At 39.9% G+C, this 21,968-nt stretch overlaps 1 long non-coding RNA gene across 1 annotated transcript in view; it reads left to right on the plus strand.

Annotated features, from left to right (window-relative positions):
- Positions 1–15,741, plus strand: part of LOC108446836 — a 53,419-nt gene extending 37,678 nt beyond the window's left edge. Inside the window, exon 5 of the long non-coding RNA XR_001862151.1 lies at positions 15,623–15,741. This is a non-coding gene — a long non-coding RNA (uncharacterized LOC108446836). The remainder of the gene's footprint in view (positions 1–15,622) is intronic.
- The last annotated feature ends 6,227 nt before the right edge of the window (positions 15,742–21,968 follow it).

Raw genomic sequence — 21,968 nt, forward strand, 5'->3', positions numbered from 1 at the left:
CCATGGTGGTGAGAGAAGAAACAGCCTCAGCACTGTTTTGTGGCCATCCTGGACTGCAGGTGCTCAGGGGCCACCTTTGGACAGTAGAGCCAGGACTGGGTTGAGGTGCCCAGTGCAATAGCTCTCAGGATTAGTGCTGGTGCAAGAGTATGTAAGTCTGCCTGTAACACATCTTTTCAGACTCCACGTCAGAACTGCACAGTGTGGTAGGACTCTGCCCATGCATTGTTTATTACATTTTTTCTTTTATGTTTAAGTACAAGTGTGTTTTTAATTCATCTTCAGGGATACCATGAAAATTTCTTAACACTTTTCTAATGTTTGTCTCTTCCGTGTATGGTTTTCCTTTTTCAGTATGAAGGACTCTCTTACCATATGATTTTGATGTGGTTTTACACAAGGAAAACATGAACTTTTCTGGGGCTTAGTGCTGATGGTAAAGGACAACTGAGCAAAACAGACTGAAATAAGATTCACAAGATAAACTCAGCCTTTTTCAAGTACATATAAACTCAGTTCAGCTGGCAACTTTTTATGGAATTCAAATGTTTCTGCAGATCTTTTTAGGCAGTGTAATACTTAGCAGGCCCTTGCGTGGAGAACAGACTTGTCTCCTGTCCCTGTAGACTTTGCTCATTCATCTGTTTTTGGTTTTAGCTTTGCTGTCTGAATAAAAAGTCCTGCATAGATAAACTGGTTTTGTTCAAGTTTAGAAAGATTACAGTTTGGGGATTAACACAAGTGTAGGAAGGGTCAGGCAAAGTGAAATTCTCAGAGACTTTGAAGAAGGCATGCGAAAGGGAATGGGTGCAAATGAAAGTAGGGATGCCAGCCTTGCCTCCGCAAGTGTCTATAGTTTTTGTAGCTGTAGTCACCTATTTCAAGATACAATCCTAAGGAAGACAAAGATATAATAATTTTTATATTATGTTGTTAGGCTGTTTGTCAAAAGCCTTCCTCCACAGTTTACCTTGAGGTAATAGATATACAAAGCACCTTGTCCACATCAAGGCCTTTCTATAAAAAGGCAATGTTGTTTTAACTAACCCTAGACTTACTGATCCTGAAATTTCCAATAACCAGAGCTTGTATGCTAGACTTAATAGGCCTTTCTGGAAGTATAGATAGGAAAGCTAAGCTTAATTGCTTCATTTAATTTTCATAAAGATTGGTAATCATCAGTGAGTGCCTTTATGCCCGCTCTCAAGCCAATTTTTAATTATTTAGCAAAACATTTAAGCACATACTTTGATCCATGCTATTCATCAAAGCACTTTGGAACCTGCTTATGTGCCACTTGAACAGGTTGAAAGAGATGCTTAAGTGTCTGCTGAATTGGAAAAGTTTATAAAGTCAGGACCTTAAGAGGGAGCTGCTTGAATACAATGATCAGAGATACAGGTACCAAAAATTGTCCACCTTTGTCAGCATTGCGACGACCTGAGACCAGGGTTAAGTACACAGCAATGTAAATGCCCCCCTCCACTTCCCCCCACCTTGCTTTGGGCAGATTTCACACACAGTCTTCAACTGGTTTTGCTCACAAATTGATTTTTGTGTGTGTGTGTCTGTGTAATTTCAGTGTCACCAGCCTGGCGTGCCTGACACTGCAGTCTTTTTCAGAAGCAATAAGCCATGCAGTCTGATGTAGAAACAAGTCTCCATGGAGCTAATCGGCTTTGGTTTTTTGCTCTGAGCACTTGCTGGTTTTTTTCCCTTGCAGTGATATTGGAGCACTGTGTTGTCTGTAACAGAACTACTGACAAACTAATGACATGGAGTTGTCTTATGAGCTAAACTATGAGAGTAACTTAAATCTTACTGTGTCAGAGGGGCAAAAGGTAAACAAGCTCAGTTGGGATTAGAGTAATTTTTAGATTAATCATACTTTTGCTTTTCAGTGTTTTAAACAGTAAATGATTTTAGGAATTCTGTACCAGGGTCTTGGCTGAATACACATCTCTTCTCTCGTGTTATGCTGTTAATTGTCAGCTCAGGCCTAATTTTCTTAGGCTGCCCTGGAATACGTATGTTTTTATCAAGTCATTGGAATGGTTTCAGCAAGTCAAAATAAGCCATGGTGAGGTGATATACTGAACTTACCTATGCAGGTTTTCTGTATGCAATCCCTGTATCTAAAGCATATCTGCAGAGAGCAGCACAAAACAAAAACATACAGGCTTTGGGCTCTGTCTTTAACATTTTCTTTTGTTCTTGTGATTTCCTTTGGAAAACCAGGGTGTTGTCTTTGCATAATATCTTTAAAATCCCAGAGAAATGAAGAACCTTTTTGACCGACACTGCAATAAGAAAATTCATTTCACTAAGCAAGCCAAGAGGTTACTGGGGTTTTGAGCATGTGTAGGGCATCACATATGTTCAAGCAGGAGTTGTGGGGTATTTTATGAGGAGGCACGGATATTTTAAAGCACACTGGACTGCCCATACAGACTTGACGAAGAATTAATAATGAAACTTAACTTGCAACAGCTTTGTTCACGATAGGAGCAAAATCACTCAAAATCAAAAAAATAGAGGGGAAAATAAAGAGGAAAATATAAAGATAGGTTTCCAGGATAACAAAGGAGACCTGGCAGTCTATTAGTGGGACGACTACACCAGCTGACAGGCTGATAGACTGCTCCACAATCCCCAGCACACCTGTGTATGTGGAGCCACCTGTCATAGGAGTGAAAAATGTATCCTGAGTTATAGAACTGCAAACTCAGCAACACTTCTGCAAGGGATCAGAGGAGTGAAACAGCCCTCATGTTAGGGTTTTGTTGCCAGAAGGTTTCTCACCTAAGGAAAAAAAAACCATGAAAAACTCGCTCAGAAAGTAATTTTGTCATTTTTACAGTATTAGGACCACTAGAAAATATATTACCATAGTAATGAAAAATGTCCACACCTAAATTATAGTGTATAGTAAGTTGGTTGACTCAGGTAAAAATATTCTCTCTTATATACTGCTTTACATCAAAAAAGAATGCTTCAGTAAAATAAAGGGTGAGCTGGAGAGTGGAGCGAACACAGGACAGGAAAATCAAGGCTTGCAGAGGGACCAAGGAGGAATCATTCCATATCCTGTACTCGCTGTGGATGGCAAATGCTTCCTAGCTCTCAAACCACCACAAGTGTGATATGCTGCAGAAGTGATCAAGGCCATGGTCAAGGGCTAGAATCTACATGAGAAATCTACTGGGTAAAATTCTCAGATGATTTTAGGAAACTGAGGGTACCTCTATGGATGTGAAAACAGTCCTTATTCATAGAATCATGGAAAGGTTTGAGTTGGAAAGGACATCAAAGACAATAAATTTCCAACACCTTCTAATATGGGCAGGGATAATTGATCCACATAAACTGATTTCTGCCTGTTTCCTGAGCTTATGAATGCCACTGTTTGCCTAAAAGGATTTTGTGTGTCTGGCGAGCCAGTTTACACAGCCCAGTGTTTTCTGTCTAACTGTGGCACGCTCCAGTGCTGCAGTGGGAAGTGAAATAAAAACAGAAGAAACTAGTTGTGGAAGGGGTTTTTTCCTGGTAATTGGTAGAAGGTTCAAGCATAATTGCTTGTAAAAATGATGCAAACAAAAGATGATTGAATCTCCTCTGAGGCACTTAAGCTATCAGCACATCAGGTAACAAGGACTCAAATTACAAATTTAATTTCTCATTTCTGTGATTTTGTAAATAGTCCCTTTCATAAATTTGGAAAATTCACATCTTCAAATGGCATTGCCCTTCTTCTGATGACTCTTCTTAGTAATTTCGTCACTCCCCATATCATTAGAAGTTTCTTGTATTCATTTACCTCCAACATAGTCTAGTTACTTTTTTTTGTTTACACTGCTTCTGTTTTCATATTTACCCCTACATTATATTATTAAGGATTTAGCATATAACATGTCAGGCCTTGGATAAATTTGACTATCAGCTTCATATTAGATCTTTTGTCTGATGGCTGTTCCCACAACCGGGCGTTATACATTTTCTTTACCTGCTCTAGTGTAAATTTACTTTTGTAACCATAGCTGTCCCAAGCAAATGCTCCCAAAGAAGGCAGCATCTTTATTTCACACACTCTTACTGTATGAAATGCTTTTGTTCTTATAAATATTTTGCTTTATGAAAATATCCCAAACCCACATTAATTTTGTCACAGCTGTAGTGCTGTAGTAAATGATGGGAATTTCCTTAAAGCCTCCAGCTGATGAGCCCAGTCCCATATTTATGTCTTGAAGTATTTATGTTCAAAGTAGATTTACATTTATTCATCTTTGACTAGATAAATTTGTACTTTGGGCTGTTCACTACTACTCACTCCTTCATTCTTTTGGTTGTGTTGTAAGGCGGAAGGAAAAGGTTTTGTGATCTTGTTGCCCTTCTACTGATGTTTCACAGAAGGGACTTCTCCCATACCTCTGGATGCAAGACATAGAAGCTAAAGATCGGAATGAGAAAGACACAGGAGTGGGGCATGTTTTATTGTTAAATGTTTTATTTATTGAAAAGTACCAATCTGGGTTAACTTAATCTACTTACGAACCCAAATATATTTTGATTTCCTATCCAAGATGTACCCTGAAAAAAAGAATTAAAGAACTGGGATTTTTCATTGAAAAAAACCCCAGATCCTTAAATCTCTACTTTTATTTTAAATAAAATTGTTTTTATTTTGAAAAGAGAAGTGCTTCTCTAACTCAGGAGCATAATGGGGTAATTTGAGAATTTTGACATAACCACAAATGTTTGCTTAAAAATGCTCTCATTTTCAGAAGAAAACCACACATATTTTCCTTTTGTGCAACCTGAAACCAAACTCAGGCAGCAAGTGAAAAACAATGGTATTTGTACAGCTTTAGTTGATATTAAAGTACTCCTATTTCTTGCGGTGATAGCTGTGCAGAAGGTTCACAGAAATCTCACCCCTTGTGCCATATGTTTCTTTTTGTAACTCATTCTTTGCTAAGTAGAAATAAATTTCATTCTTTCTAAGAAATTTCCCAATTGGTAATTTTCCATGGAAACCCAAACATTTGTCAAAAACTGTGGAACCGCTGAATGAATGAAAATGTCTCCTTCAACTCCTCTTCATTTTTAATCAACTCCAACCAGAGCTAAGGCTGCTTTTTGCAGGAGCAGCCCTTATGTTGCTGCAGTTGCTGAATATTCTAGGACATTATACTTAATCAGAAAGTCTCGCTCAGAACTGAGATGTAAGCCGTGACCAGCTGCAAGCTTTTTTTCCCTGATTATTTATTTATTTGTTTCTTTGCTGTTAAGGTGCAAAATGGAGAATATGCCCATATTTATAAGTTCAAAATCTAAGTGTCCTGATAGTTATAAAGAATAAGAAGCACATGGTAAATATTTTTGTCTGGAACAGAGCAAAACTGGTTTCAGTTCTCGTCTCTTACACTACTTTGCAGTGTGACTTTGGTCAACTCAGTAAATCATTCTGAGCTTAGTTCCAGTCAGCTGTAATGCCAAGAGAATAGTGTTTCTTTTCTTCCACCTGTTCTGTAATTTATTACAAACTCTTTGAGGCAGCAACTGATTTTTCGTGTTCGCCACTTTCTGTGACGCTTAGCCCAGCTTTCTGGAAATAATTAATTTTTCAGTTCACGATCATTCTGAGAACTAAAACAAATTGTATGCGGGTGAAATGAACTTTCCCCTCTTTACCATATTAACCAGGTAAAAAGTAAGTTTTGGCTGAATGCATTACACACCATTATTTTTCCAATTCAAAATTTGTGTTCAAATAAACTCTAAGGAAATATAAATGTAAACAGTAGTTTAATTAAATATAGATATTATTATAACACTGAAAACTAAGTTTGAAATAAAATTAGGAGTAAGTTTTCTGACTAGAGGGATATTTTCAGTTGTTGTTTTTTTTTTTTTCCTGGCATGAGTGTCTGAAACATTAGCGTTATAATTCTCCTGTAAGAATATTTTTCAGGGTTATGATCCAAAATTTGATCCAGCTGTGTCCAGCATGGTAAGAACCTGAATTTTTTTTAAGGCAACTGGAGGTGTTCTGTAGCAGTATGAGATATTGACCTCACCAGTTTTTAAACTCTGCAGCCCTTCCCTGTACGGATGTAATGAGGACTCAAGAGTCTGACCTGCTGATTAGGTAAGGGAGTTCAGAAGCCATTTCTTCAGCCTTTTGGAAAATTGCCCTTAAATTTGCTGGTGATCTCCTGTGTGTATACATGTTGATGTCCTGACATGACTTAAACACTGAAGTAATGAGGAAATATTGACTTCCACCCAGATGTCTGCTTCACTGAGCAAGTGTTGGTCAATGGATTGATGCAGTATTAGCAAGCATCTGACTCCCTGTTAGGGGAGAACTGCCTGCACACAAGCAGGCATTTCATTGCAGAAATGTCTTTGGTAGTGACTTCTCACTGCAAACTAGCAGGCTTTTATCTGCAGAGATGTCTATGGAGTGAAGAAGGGAGCATACATGATTACTAGATATGAGGGGGACTTCAGTTCAACTCTTTGAAGGACATTTTTAAAAATCCATCAGTTTTAGCATTTTAATTAATTCTGGTGGATTTTATGCATGCTCAGATTAGGATGTATGGAATTTTAAGCCATTAATGTGTCCCTTTAAGTCAGAAATGCAACATGCTAGTTGCAATATTAACACCTAAACTACTAAAGGCATGCAAAAGATAGTATTGCAGTAGTAATATTATCTCCACTGGGCTACACAAGTCAGTGTGGAACTCATTTAGCCAAAGGCATGACCAAAACACTCAAAGAGTGAATATAAGCTCCAATTAAAGTCAAGGGACCTGAGCTCCAGCTGCTCTGAATCAGGGTAATTCTGCAAAAAGAAAAAGTTGGCATAGTGTCAGTTTATACATGTTGACCCCACAGGCTTGGCTCTGTTAAAATATGGATGTGGATACTTTCAGAGAATGGCCCTGCAGCATACTTGGCAAGTGGATGGATAGATAATACCCTGATACAGAAATACTTCTTGGACATGTGCTTAAATTCTGTTGCTAATGAAACTAATGGTACGTTTACATCCACAGGAGGCAATCTCTGTCTGAGCCACTACATTCACTTCTGAGCATGGATCATTGTTTTATCTGACTTAGATTTTAGTGCTGTTTTGAGGGAGATGTGTTTCAAAATGTGGATTTTCTCTGTGCATGCATATTCCTTGCTCTGAGATGGAATTTCATGGTCTTGTGTGACTCCTCCAATGCATCTGTTAATGGTTGCTGACGTACCACAGCCTCACACACTTTACTGGTAACAAAATTGCTCAGGGTTTATACGTACAGACATGTTAGAGAGCAGTGCCTGGCTTCTGATGTGTCATAAAAAAGGTCTTCAGAAACAGTTCCGTGGTAAAGTCACAAGTTGGAATTTTTTATCATCATCAACAGACTGAACTAATAGCTTTTGTCATGGAAAGGGGGAGGAAAAGCTTTTGTCTTTGCGAGTACTTGTATGTATAGTGTGTTAAATAGCATATCTTTTCACATGGTATGACATCCAGGTATGAGAAATACCTAAAAGACTTGTTAACATCACTGGTCTGCAGTCTGCAGGAATTAGCACAGTTGGAAGGGAACACAGATCTTGCTGAAACACAGCATGATCTAAACTTCTTCAGGTTGTTTTAAAAGCATGGCTCTGATGACATGGAGTCAGTAAAGATTTCAGTTCACCCCCTGTAGAAACAGACTGTGTTAGATCATCAGTTCTGGAGAAATCTCAACTGGGTCACTGCATTTCTCAAGCTTTTCAAAGTTCTTCCTACTTTTTCATGGGGAAAATCTTGTTTCAATTGTGTATGGGATTTTTCAGGCTCATTTTTGGTCTGTCACATTACGTGCCAGTGGTTTCTTTTGCCATGGACAAGGTTATATAGCTGTGACACATATAAATTGTTTATTATGTGGGTGAGATATGAGAGAAAAAGTGTACCTGAGAAGAAATAGATCTATTGTAATCCTGTGACTGCATCATTTATCTTTTGCTATTGACTCTAGACTCTACCTTCTCTGGGATTTATTTCAATATTATTTGTTCAACTTTCAGGACCAACCAGTCTTGTAATACGCATCATTAAACCCTTCTAGGAGTTATGCATGTGTGTGTATGAATATATATATATATGTGTGCGTGTGTGTGTGCATATATATATGTGTGTATGTATATATATATCTCCTTTGTTTAAAAGCCCCTAAAGTACATCCCCATGCTGTTAGGCGCATGTTCCACAGAGTTTGGAAGGTGGCAAAGCATGGGGGCTGTGGTTAGACCAACTTCACCACTGGTCAGCAGTGCAGCACACCACAACACACTCAAATGAACAAGCTGCTCAGGACGTAACAGCCTGAATTTTCTCTGTTTTTTCCTTTGTGCTGGAGTGGTGCTCAAGCATGCCCACACTGTGTCTCCAGCTGCAGCTCTACAGTGTGATGTGGAATCCAGTCTGGCTCCCCCTCAGTGATGGGAGAGGTCTGTGGGAAGAAGTAACTGGGGTTTTTTCATCTTCAGCTGAAATATCCCATGACTTTGCTGTGATATATGGGCAACCAGGAGGAACCCGACTCCTGTCAGTGCCTTGGAGAAAATCCTGCCAGACTGTCTTTTCTTTTTCATAGTGAGCATGCATTTTTTGGTTCTTTTTTGATGGTTGGAGTTTTTAAAAATCTACTTAAGGCCTTACTGGTTTTTGTTTGACTTGAACCTCTTACCAGCACAATAGACAGGTCTGTGGACAAAAGCCAAGTATATTTTCAACCTGTCCATTTACCAAAATGAGAAGGAGGAAGAAGACTAGTGGTGCTTGAACAGTGATTATTCTAGACTCAGAAACATAAATCTGTGATGTTGAATTGGTGCTGACACTTCCTTCTAGCAACAGTTGTCAGATCAAGAGGAACTCTATTGATACTTTGTGTCCTAGTAGATGAAGGGGTTTTATTTTTCTCTCCAGAACAGAAAGTTGTCAAGGCTTAATCTATACTGTGTTGAGTCCTAAGTAGATGAATTTGACCATGGAAGGCAATGAAATGTTTTGCTGTGAGGCCTCTCTTCTCTGTCTGCCTTATTCCCCTCACACTGGCATCATCCAGAAACCTGCATGACTTCTGACACTTCCCCTGGTGCAACTTCTGTGGTTAAAGGGATGGGGATTAATTTGGGAATATATAAGCAGGTTCCAAAGTCATGCTGGCTTCGGACCAAAAATGTTGTCGCTGGATGCAGATTCTTATTATCTTCTTGAATAAGAGATATAACCAATGGGTTCAAAAATTTGAGATGTCAAGTGAAAATGCCTGAAACCATGATAAAAACAAAAGCAGCACACATCATCACATAAAGAGTATGGAAAAAACCATCAACACAGTTGCATCTTGTAGCGGAACATTTATGAACAATTCTGCTGTTATTATTTTTTCCATGGGATGCCACTGCAATTACTTTCTTCCTTATGCCTGATAAAAGCCAAAAGAATGTCTTTGTTGCAAATCCGCTTTATTACTGCCAGCCAAATTCTCCCTCTAAACTTTGGTTCATAGAGGAGAAACAACGATTCTTGCCATAAGCAGAGAAAAGTTCTCCAGTTTTCTTTTGTTGTGAAACAGTTGAAAGAGAAGCTGAGCTCTGTGGTGAGTCCTTGTCACTTACCACAGGCCACATCCATCTGTGCTCAATGCATACTCTAGACAAGTACACGCAGGTGTTCCAACTGCATGTGCCCAGGACTAGTTTCCAGGCGTAAATATCAAAAGCAAAGCAAATAAACACAGTGAATTTTAAATATGAAGTGGTATTGTCACTACATCTTTTTAGAGACAAAGGCGTATCCAGCAAAGTTAATGAGAATAAAGTGATTCTGCCAGATTATTTAAGTGCAAATTGGATTTACTCGAAGGCTATGTAGAGGATGACTGTGGATTTTGTATTTAGCTATGTTTGGTTCGTTGAAACTTTGTCATTGAAATCACAGGTACTCTCAACTTTGATGCTATATCAGGATACAATAACCAGTAGAGGGAGCAAAGGCTTTTTAACAGTAAGCTGTTTGCAAGAACTGTGTGACCCTGTAGGGGGATCAGGAGGGAAGCAAACTTTCTCTTTGCTACTTTCGCTCCCTCAGGAATGGAAGAAGAGGTGAGAGAGAAAGGTTTGCAGACTTGGAAAAAAAATAGACTTGTGTGTTACTTTCAAACTTGGAAATTCAGCCCCATAAATAAAATGCTACCTCACTTGGGGAGAGGGGGATGGAGGAAACAAAACCAAACACAACCAACCAAAACCTACAAAACATTTAACAACGAGAGTTACTATGTTTTTTCCCTATTTGTCCATGTTTTCAATGCCAAAACCATTTTCATATAATGGCTGGGATCATTATGAAATGTATCCTGTGGTTTTGGCCACTTACACAAAGTTCTGTCACAGAGGGCTCTGTAATGAAAATTTTCTGTTAATTGCTATCTAAAAGGGCCAACCATTGTAATTTCAGCACAGTCTTATTCATAGATCAATATCAGTTACCTTGGCCAATCGTGAACATGTGGGGAAAAATATCAAATTAAAAAATGATGGAGAAAATACTGGGGTTTTTGATGCCACTTCTCTGCTTTTTTAATTTTTTAACCCTTCTATCTGTAGTCCTTCAGGTTTGCATGCAGATGATTAAGGTCCTGTAAACTAAGATGCCAGCAATTTCAGATCTGGCTAGTCCCTGCCCTAAGCCTGCCTCGTCATCTCTGGAACAGCTGCAGATTTTTGTGCTGAGAGACTGGACCAAACATATTGAAGAGTGTATTTGGTATGCTTTCAAAGGGCTGCTGACGTGAATCAGGATTTAATGAGCTGACCACCTGCTCTTGAAATCCTCATATGCAAGATATTTGAGCTTATGAATTCAGACATGATACCTACAGGCTTTTCAGCTAATCTTGTTGTCTGACAGCACAGTCAAAAAGAATGTGACCTCAGGAATAGAGAAGATACCTACTTGATATCCTGGCAGAGCATGTTAATAAACATTTTAGCATCAGCAGTGCCTGCTCAGCAGTCTGTAAGTTAGGAGGCATGTAAGGTTACTTCTTAGCTCTAACATTTATTCTGTTTTGTAAACTCCTCAGTTTCAGGTTTTGGATTCACTTGAATCCTCAGTCTTAGGTGGTAATATGCAGCGTAAGGGCAGAGAGGGAGGTGTGTACCACAACAACATCTGCAGACTTGTGCATGCAAGCACAAGACTAACTTTTGGAAACAAAGACGAAAGAGCCATAAGGATTGTTTCCCACTGCTCTGTTTTAACCTTTCTATATCTGTCTTCCTCCAAACGTGCCAAAAGTGAACGGCTCTGCATCCAAGATAACTGTGTGGCACAGAGGGCCCCCTTCTGCCCTGTTATCGACAGTGCTTGTGGTACCGTCATCCTCATGCAACATTCTCTCAATTCAAATAACTTAAGAGAAGCTCCTGTTTAAATCAAGTGGCTGTTGTACTTACGAAGCAGCACTCCAATTAAACCATGCTATGGAATATTCCTGGGGCCTAAGACATGCTATAGAAGGTTGCAGGGCTTCCTTGTCCCAACAGGGAAAGTGTTACTTCATGCTTGCAGAGAGCTTACCCTGAGGGCCTTCTGCCCACTGTTTCCTTGGTAGAACCCATTGCTGTGGAAAGCCTGACTCCAACTGCTCCTTTCTCCTGAGCAAAATGTTTCTCTTAAGGTCAGGAGAAATGTGAAGTCTTTGTAAGGATGGCTGGAATGCAGTATTCAGAGCAAGGCTCGTGGTTTTTTTCCCCACACTGTGCCTCTGCAGAGAAGTTTAGGCATAATTTCCCTTGTTCAGGAACATTAGTCCTTGTTATTTTTCTTCTTACTCAAACTTAACAAATTGAGCTGGAAATGTGTCCATTGTCTGATTGAATGGGAACATTAGCAGTATGATTTCCTTCCAGAGGCTGATGGCTTTGATCCCTACTTGAATTCTGAATGCTGCAGCAAGCTTTCTTTGTTTGTGATCTCTGACTATCTTTTGCATTTGCATCTTCACCTGTTCTTGTTGTTACATCTTGTCACCTGTGCTGTTTTCGGTTCAAGAGCACACAAATACAGGTGTGCCAATATATATAATCTAATCTATTTCTTGCAAGTTAGGAACACAAAGCAATCTGAGAGTAAAAGAGTAAGAGATCTCTAAGATGAGAGGGGTAAAGAAGTTGACTTTTCAGCTATCCCCAGACACCTTCTATAACTATGAGCAATCCCATTTAGATGCCCAGGTGGTGATTTTCAGAGCCTCACAGACTGCTCTGTAGTCTAACATTACACAGAAACCTCTCAAGCTCTGTTTTAGAAAGTGGTTCATTATTCTGCCTTTGTTACTATTTAAAAATCTCATAGCTCAGGAGGCTGGACAAATTCTTAACAGTCTTCAGTCTAAATCTATTTTGGCAATTTTATACCTATTAGTTCTTGTACAAATGTACTTATTTTGATTAATTATTTTTGTTCCCTACTATTCTTTCTTTCACTCCCTGATATATTTATAGGCAACAATCATATGCCCCTTAGCCTTAGACTAGGTTAGCCAAGTTTTTTCGTTCTCTTATGTAAAAAAAGGGATTCCTCATTCCTCTGATTATACTAGAAGACTTTCACTGCACCTGTTCTGGTAACAGACTCATCTTTCTGAGTTTGGGTGATCAAGGAAGTGTGCAGAATTACAGGTTTCATTGTTTGTCTGTGCAATCATGTTCACCATTTCTGTTGGAAAGCTCTCTCATGATCAATTTTCATCCATTTCCTTAAAACAATGCAAATAGTTTTTGTATTAGAAATTATCATTAGAACTGTTCCTACTGCATATGAACTTTTGGTGCAGAACAGTTGCCCTAGGCATATCCAGCTTCTGAGTAAAATAAGTTAGGGACCCTCTTACTCACATGTGTTTTTCCCTTAATGATTTCCCTACCATGCCTTCTGAGTGAAGAGTTTCAGGAGAGGGGAATCAGGTAAGTAAAAGCCATGTCACAGCACATGCACACTAGGGAGCTAAGTTAAATCCTGCATTTTTGATTGCTGTGTTTTGCAGACACAACATATTTCTTTCAGCATCATGTAAAGTACTGTAGGCTGAGGCAGTGCTGTGCAAATGCTGGCATGCAGTTGGAACATTTGCTTTTCTTGTGAGTGATGAGCCTATTTACAAAATTAGGCAGATCATCCAAATGGATGTCAATGGGATCTTTAACACTCACCACCATACCTTTAAACACTCATCTCTGATGGATGTCACTCATTTTGTCAGTCCCACTGAAACACTTTGGTAGTGAAATCTCAGTTTTTACCGTGGTGGGTTTGTGGAAGACTAAACTCCGAACTTGTTGATAGTATAGAAGGGACAAAATCCTGTGTGGAGGGAAGAAAAAACATTCACTCTGATAAAAGGAAAAGGTGGTGTTTTTTAAAAAATTTGTCTTTGCTTATTTATTACACTCATTTTAAATGGAAGGTCATTCATACTGCTCAAGGGCACCTAATGGTTAAAGAAGTCTTGAAACTGCCAAGAAGGACTTGGAGGTGCTGGTGGATGAGAGGCTGGACATGAGCTGGCAATGTGCACTGACAGCCCAGAAAGCCAAATGTGTCCTGGGCTGCATCCAAAGCAGTGTGGTCAGCTTTGCCACCTGCATCCAGCTCTGAGATCCCCAGCCCAGAAGGAACTTTGGCCTGTTGGAATGAGTCCAGAGCTGGGCCACCAAGATGATTAGAGGGATGGAGCTCTCTCTTGCCAGGAAATGCTGCAGGAATTGGGTTTGTTATGCCTGGAAAAAAAAAGGCTAAGGGGTGACCTAATTGCAGCCTTCCAGCAACTGAAGGGAGCCTACAGGAAAGATATGAAGAGGGACTTTTTACAAGAGCATGTAAAGATAGGTCAAGGGAGAATGGATTCAAACTGAAAGAAGGTAGGTTTAGTTTAGATATTAGAGAATAGGCTGGGGGGATTAAAAGTAGATCTTTAAGGTCCTTTTCAATCCAAGCCATTTTATGATTCTAATAAAATCTGCTCATTAACAAGATGAGGCCTTTCAAACACCTTTTCAACTCTGAAACAAATATGGAGAAAAGTGTAGTCAAGCCCTCCTATTCTTATTTCACATTGCTAATATGCACCCTAATTGATAGCACAGCAGCCCCTGGGGTGAGCTCCTCAACTTCTGCATATTTGTTAAGCTCAGCTGATGTCAGTGAAGCAGTGGTGATTCATATGAGCAGAGGACATGGCCTCTGGAGTTCAGAGGAGCTACTGTAGAATAGCAGGCCGAAAAGTGATTTCTGAAGGATTTGCAGTTAAGCTAATGCCTAAAGCCAATAAGGAGGAGGTTTCTTTATGTGTTTGAGTCCTTTTCTTTGAGATACTCAGTAAGCAGCGTGTGTCTTGACATTAACAGAAATGTACAAATACGACAGGTGAGTGTTTATCAATTTCATTTACTGTATATAGCAGAGTAGACATATTGGCTATGCTAATTTATGAGTTTGGCTGATGTGATCCAGAGAGGAAAAAAATGTTTTAATAGAGGTAAAGTATAATTTAAGCTTTATTATAGATGTCAAGTTTATTGAAGTGTGACACAAAGAAATTTTTGGGGTGTTAATGGTGTATCCACAAAGCATGAAATAAAGCCAGGAACAAAATAAGGGTGTTTTCAGTCTTCTTTCTTTGTCAGATCAGCTAGAAAACAAATTTTATTTCCAAGAAGAAAGGATATTAAAAGAATAATGTCTTCTTTCATGAAACATGGTTAAATGTAGGACATCCATTTGGATAAAATATATGTGAAATGATGGCTGGTTATTTCTTTTCTTTGTTGTTGTGTTTGGCTGTCTTTTTTCTGTTAAGAAACAAAGATTTTTTTTTTTTTTAATATTTGCTTTCATTGGTATACAGAAAACCTACGGACCATTAAAGCAGGGGAGGACATTTTAGTTTAACCCACAGTTTTAACTGGAGCTAGCCATGAAACTTAGGTCTGGATTGGGATCCCAGATTTCACAATTACTTCCAGAACTTTTCCTCCAATTAATATTTACGAGCTAACATGTGTTCTATAGTTTCGCAAGCCTAGTATGTACAATGCAAATAATGGGTTATATTTTTGCAGGGTCTCTTAGCACATTAGGATTTCTGTCCTGCTGGTTGTCATTGGAAAAAATAAGAAAGATATTCTGGCAATGAGTTAATTTATCTGGAATGCAAAATGATCTTTTTTTTCAGTTTCAGAAGAAGAAATAAGACTTTATACCAGCAATCTCAAAAGCCATGTCTGAGTGGCTGATCCCAAGGCATGCTGTGATTGTATGAGGTGGTTTAATTGGACATGAGGGTCCGAGTTCACTGTTTACATGCACACAGCTATTTGGAAAGGGAGCTTGTTAATGAAAGTAGAAGAAAAACTTGAAGGAAAAAGCACGTTTGGCATTTAACTAGCAAAAGATTTGCTTTCTTCATTAAAGTCATTATAACTGAGCTCAAGAATTGCACATGCACAAGGGAATTACTTGAATTAAGTTAATAAAGTTGTACTTTATTAGGTGTGAGCGGCCTGATTATTCCATTTAGTAGCGTGATATAGCCTGAGTTCAGATCTGTGGACTGGAGCAAGCAGGTTATGAGGATGAAGCTGTGAAGCTCTTGTCCTGTGCACCTCTTCACCTGGGTAAGAGGAAAGCTTTTGTTTCTGTTTTTATGAAATGGGACAAAATAAATTGGTTCTGTGCTGGCTAAACCAGTAATCAATAGAGTTTGTTCTTAGGAAATCTAGAGGAGAACTGTTCAATTACTTGGTGGAAACTCTACATGCACCTCAGCTGTCTCTGAACGTGTCAGGCCTGGGGAATATACAGCAGGGTTTGGGAGTTATTGCATGTTCTTTTCAGTGCAATTGGCTTTTGTTTGTTTCCTTTGTTATTCAATTCTTGAAGCAAGATTCAAAAAATAGAATTATCTGTATAGCTGCAGAGCACAGAGGACACTGGTAATAAGCTGCTTTCAAGCATGCAGTGTTATCTGTAAGCTGAAATGCTAAAGAGTACCACCTACTTGGTATGTAAATATCTTGGTTGGTAATGTATATTAAAAGGTCGGGTTACTGATGAGTGCTTTTTCTGATCTGGGTAATGCTCTTAAAATTTTTCCAGTTTGGGTTAAAATTGGTTTAATCAGCCTTGGAGCCTGGTAAACTTTAGTATCACACAACAGTGAAGAAGTTGCCTGAAGTGTTGTTGAGTCTGAATAATGGAACTGGAATTCCCCAAACCCTCTTCATGAAAAATATTGAGAACAGACATTTTAAGTGGTGCTTTCCAGTTCAGTGGCAGTAATAAAGAAGTCCAAAGACCAGTAAAGTCGGATTATTAAGAATTAAGGAGAAAGTGAACAGGTTTCTGGGCTTTTTTTGAATCGCAGATAACGTGAGAAGTTGATGGACAGTAATACACTTTGCATAATGGGCCCCACTTCTGAGTGTACCTTAGTATCATCCTGATCTTCTCAAGTGCTTCCCCTGTCATTTGTCACTAAGTGTGGAACCTACCCTGAGCTGAGCAGATGAGTGTGGGCAGAGCACTGCTTTTATCTGCTGAGGGCTGAGCTGTGCTATTAGGCATGTTCTATTGGCTTCCCATCAGATTTATGCTTCCTGAACCACATTTTGAAGCACGTGAGTTAGAGAGGGTTTTTCCAGCTACGTTCACAAGATCAATAAAATGGAAGAAAATGTAATTTTATTACTACCAATATATTTTAATATAGCAACTGTTTTCCTAGTCAGGACAAATCTACTTGCCACTATACACTACAAAACCATCATATTATAAAACCTATTGCTCATAGTGAAGATGAGCATTTTGCTACAGCTTTCACCCTATGTTCACTGCTGAATGCACAAAATGGTTTAGCCTGCTGAGTTAGGGAGCCAGATAAGAAGTTAGCTTATTCAGCAGATTGCATTTTGTAGAATACACCATTCTTTACCAAATATTCACATCTCTAGGCCAGTGAAGAGTTAATAATCAATTGCTACTTAATGAACCTATAACCACCTTATTAAATCTGCATTGAATGTGTAGTTAAGTGCACTCAGAGTATTTTAATTTAAATGTTACCATAAAATCTGTGAGTGGAGTTAGCGTAGAGCTTTTGAGATTACATTAGCAGCAAAATAAGGGATGGACAGTTATTGTTAATTAAACCATACAGACAACATCCAGTAGAATCCTAGCGGCATGTGGGGTGCATCTATTTAACATCTTACAGTTTCAAGATTCTCTGTCCTCCAACTCCCCCTTTTTTTTTTTTTTTTTCTCTACCCTCTGTTTTAATTACCAGTGGAAGTTTTTGGACTGATTTTGTTATTCTGTAAGACTGAGGAGATGTTGAAGTGAACCTTCCCATTGTCCCTGGAATGGGCTTGACATTAATACACTCCATAGAGGGATGGAACAATATAATTTTACTGTGAGTTTGTTTATTAAAGTATTTTATGACATTTTTTTCTTCCATCTGACCAGTCTCTGAGGAACGCTCTAGATTTGATTTCCTCTAATGAAAGTGTCCCCCTTATAACATAGTCATGGCCACATGAGTCATGACATCCTATATTTTTTTTACTCTTTTGTGCTTAGGTCAAATACTGCAAAAAAGCCACTGTATCCCCCAGTCATTGTTCTTTCTTTTCCTTCTTTTTGCATATCAACCCTTGCAGTATGTGAGACTGAGACCACAATTTGTGTGGTATTTTTGTTTGAGGGAAATTTCTGTCAGACTCAGTGTCCAATCTGTGCTATAGTTCTTCTGCCTTTTGAAGGAACAAAACTCCTCTCTGTGATTGCCCTCAGTGTGACACTCCCTTCTTAGGCATGTTTTCAATACCTGCTGTGCACTCAGAAAGGGAATGGTGCTGCATACCTGTCCTCTTTTAGCTGATATATTCCATTATTTGGGTTAAAGGCTTCAGGAGTCCTCCAGACCTGCCTCCCTGGTTGTTGCCTCTGCTGTCTGTCATGGAATGAGTGTTCCTGTGCTGTGTAGCTCTTTTTTTGTCTAAAAGGAAGGGTCTTGCCCAAAAAACCTTTACTAATATCATAAACTCTGGTAGAGGTAAGATCCTGAAGGTTTTACATCTTGCTCCCATGGTCGTTTAGTTCTGTTAGCTGATATTTAGTGTCTCCCCCTGCCCTCCAGCCCTTACACTTCTGTAATACCTTGCTAATACTCCCTTGTTGGTAGTTCCTGCTTTGACTTTACTCCTTGTTGAGGAATACATTTAGTGCAGGCAGCTAGGTATACAAACTGCAGATTGAGCTGCTGTCTCTGTGCAACAAATGGCACGGGGACCTGTGTCACCAGCCAGGGGACATGACAATGCAGGAGCCACTGACTCAGCAGGAGTACCTCAGACTTTGCATCGATAGACAGCATGAACTGCTACTGTTTTATTGGGCCATGAATAAACTGCTTTATGGATCCAAGGGTTTTTGGCTCTGCTATGGGAAGCCTGGGGTCAAACCAGTAAGGAAGCCTAGTCTGACTGCATGAGAGTGGGGTGTGTAGGGAGTGAAGTGGGGCACCCATCAGCTCACTGGAGCCACCCACTGCAAAGGGGCTTCAGTCTTAGTAGTCAAAGTATCCCATGGTGGGAGTGTGACTGCCAGAGTGCCTCCTGAATGGTCAGACAGGCAAGTTTCCTTAACAATCCTTATATGTAAATGCCTCATCAAAAGACTTATCACAGAATCATAGAATGGTTTGGGTTGGAAGTGTCCTTAAAGATAATGAAGTTTCAACCCCACTGCCATGGGCAAGGGCACTCTTATCCTGCTGCTATATATTACCTGTCGCAAATTGCCCCTTGTCCCCCAGGTCTTTTTTCCACAGCTTGCCTATTTCTTGTACAGATGTCCCTGGCAAACAGATCAGGACTGTGCTTATTCCCCTTTATTACTTGCTGAGGCACACAAGCCTGCCTAAATAACAGTATTTGCTATAGATTTTTTTGTGCTCCTATCCATTGTGGAAGTTTAATTTAGAATCTCTTCATTTTTCAGCATTGTTTTCACTTCTCTGTAAAGGGCCATGCACCTCCTAGGTAGTAGAAGAATATGATACAATAATAATGAACATGAGACTACGCTTCAGCTGTTGAACAGGTCTTTTTACCCCCAGCTATACAGACCACGTGGTTACTCTTCATTTTCAAAAAAGTCAGTGAGGTAACTCTTCTAAGCAAATCCATTGTACAGTGTGAAGTGTTCTTTCCTAAACACTCTTGAGACTACAACACAATTTGACTCATTCGTTGCTTTATTTTCATCACAAAGATCCAATTCTAGGTCTTTTCCTTCTGCTTGCTGAAGGTCACAACCTGGAAACCTGAAAGTTAAGTCAAGTGCCTGACCCCTGTGAAGTCGACAGGACCTCATACATTCTTTAGTAATCCCTTCCATTCACTCTTTCTGTGTAGTAGTGCATATGTGTACAGGCCACAAGTAAGGATTTGCAAAATGGAACCCTCACTTTGTTTGTAATTGAAAACCATTGTTGGAGAAACAATGATTCAATACCCTTTTCTGAGGCTGGCCTAATGTCTCTCTCCAGAGACCATGGTGAGCACTGTGGTAAATTGATTTTAAAAAGAGTACAGCATTTCTAACTCTTTATGCAAGACTGACTACAGTTTCAGGCTTCTACTTAATAGCTTTGGATAATGCAGGACTTCAGGCATTGATGTGAAGTGTATGTGTGTATAGCAGGGGCACATTGCATTATCATCTTATTTCTTCAGATCTTTCCTACTGCAAAAGAGAAAAATCAAGATAAGTGAACAGACCATTTAAATGAAGAAATGAGTGGTAGTTGTTTGATTCCCTATTGTACACAGTGGAGATACATGTTGTTTGGAGGAAGTCACCCTTTTTACATCTCTTGAGGGAGTTTGTCTTTCCATTTTCACCTTTCTACTGGGCTGGCCAAAGAGGAAGCTGAACAACCACAGAGAGAACCAACAAGGTCTAATATGAGTGGCAGGTGGAAGAGCTTTTCTTAACTATGTATGAAAAATAAAGGAAGTCTTTCCTTTCTTGAACTAACAGAACTCACATACTGATTCAAACACATATGTGTGCTCATGTATCCTTTAGTCTCAAAATACAAAAAATCCCCAATGTAGTCTGTTGGAATAAGATTTGCTGGAGATGAAACTAGCAAGTGTTGTTAAGGCTGACAAAAAATTCTCCAGTACTTCTGTACCAAAAGAAAAGCTAAGAAAAGTGTGAACCTGCTACTCAATTGACCAGGATACATAATGACAAAAGACAGGAAAAAGATGCTCAATCCTTGACTTGATGATCTTTTCACTCGTAAGTTCTGTCCACTGGCCTTTAAGGTTGCTGGGTTTATTAGCAGGGACTAAGTAAAGCTTTGTCCACACCACAAGAAGGCAAAGTAAGGAGTGCTTCAACTTATTGAGTGTAAACAAGTCTATGGGACCAGATAAAATGCATTTGGGTAGCTCACGAGTATAATTTTAAGGCCACTCTCTAACACCTTTAAAAGGTGATGGTAACTAAGAAGGGTTTGAAAAAAAAGGCATCACACTTGTCATTAAGAAGGACAAGGGGCAAGATGCAGGAAACTAAAGGCCAGTCAGCTTTGTCTTAGTCCTGTGACAGTCATGGAGGAAATCCTTACTGGAAGCCAATTCCAGCTGTATGAAAGGGAGAAAGCTGACTGAGGATGGGAAGAATGGATTTACAAGTACAAATTATGCAGGACCAAACTGACAACCTTCTGTGATGAAGGAATGGTTCTGTAGATAAAATGAGATCCTTGATTTTAGAAGGTCTTTTTATGTCTGCTAATCTCCAAACAGCCAAACTGATGATATGTAGAGTAGATAAGTGTTGGGGTCCCTCCCCTACCGTGTAGCCCTGGGAGAGGGGCCCTGAGGGCACAGACACGGGGTTTCCCTGCCCCTGCTCAGCCTCGTTCCCATTGGTTGGTTTGTGTTCCCTGCGCGGGCAGAAGGACCCTTGGTCCCGTGACTGGAACAGTTCCTTGGCAGAGCTCCGGCCATGCGGCTGGAGAAATAAACATCTCTCTGAAACAGCTATCAAGAATCTGTCTGTCCATATATATTTCCTTTCCACGGGACTCCTGGTTTGATATATGCGTGTTGCAGGATCCCCACTGGAACAAATGGTGGAGAATGGAGAGCAGAACGATCCCCGATCCCTAAGCGACTGATTTGTGTGAGTAAACCCTGGAAACTTTGGATTCCTCTTCTTGGTTTTGCTTTGCTATTCCATATCTTAACTATGGAGGAACCGTGGGAAGACTCTTGGCTCTCAGAGCCGCATATGGACATTTATCTTAAACTTAAAATGATTCTTGAACAACGATTTGTAAATTTTAGCTTGATTCAAGCTCAAAAAGAACTGAAACACTTCCTGGCATGGTTGTTTAAGAACTTTTTCTATGTTTCTTGGGATTTAATTCTTACCAAGGGCTTTTGGAAAACCATTTGGACACAGTTAATACTGGAGTCAAAATATATGCCGATGGAAGAATATTTTCGTGAATATTATTTCGTTACCGAGACTGTTGAGCAATGTCAGCTGTGTCCTGGCGAAGGGAAGCCTGGCGCAGGGACCGTGCGGCCCAGGCCACGTGCACCGAGCGCTCTGCGAGCAGCAGCGAGGCAGTTCCCGCGCGCGGGCGGAGCCACCCGAGCTGCAGTGTCGGTGGCGGAGCGAGGCACGGCGGGAGCAGTGGGACCCGGCGGTGCCTGCATGGCCCTGCGCAGCGCGTGGTGGAGTGAGCCCCGGGAACGCCTGACCGAGAGGGGCGGCGTGCGGGTGGCGGCTGGCGGCAGCGGCGGTA

The sequence above is a fragment of the Corvus brachyrhynchos genome, unplaced genomic scaffold (assembly GCF_000691975.1).
Source record: "Corvus brachyrhynchos isolate BGI_N302 unplaced genomic scaffold, ASM69197v1 scaffold94, whole genome shotgun sequence".
Taxonomy (NCBI): domain Eukaryota; kingdom Metazoa; phylum Chordata; class Aves; order Passeriformes; family Corvidae; genus Corvus; species Corvus brachyrhynchos.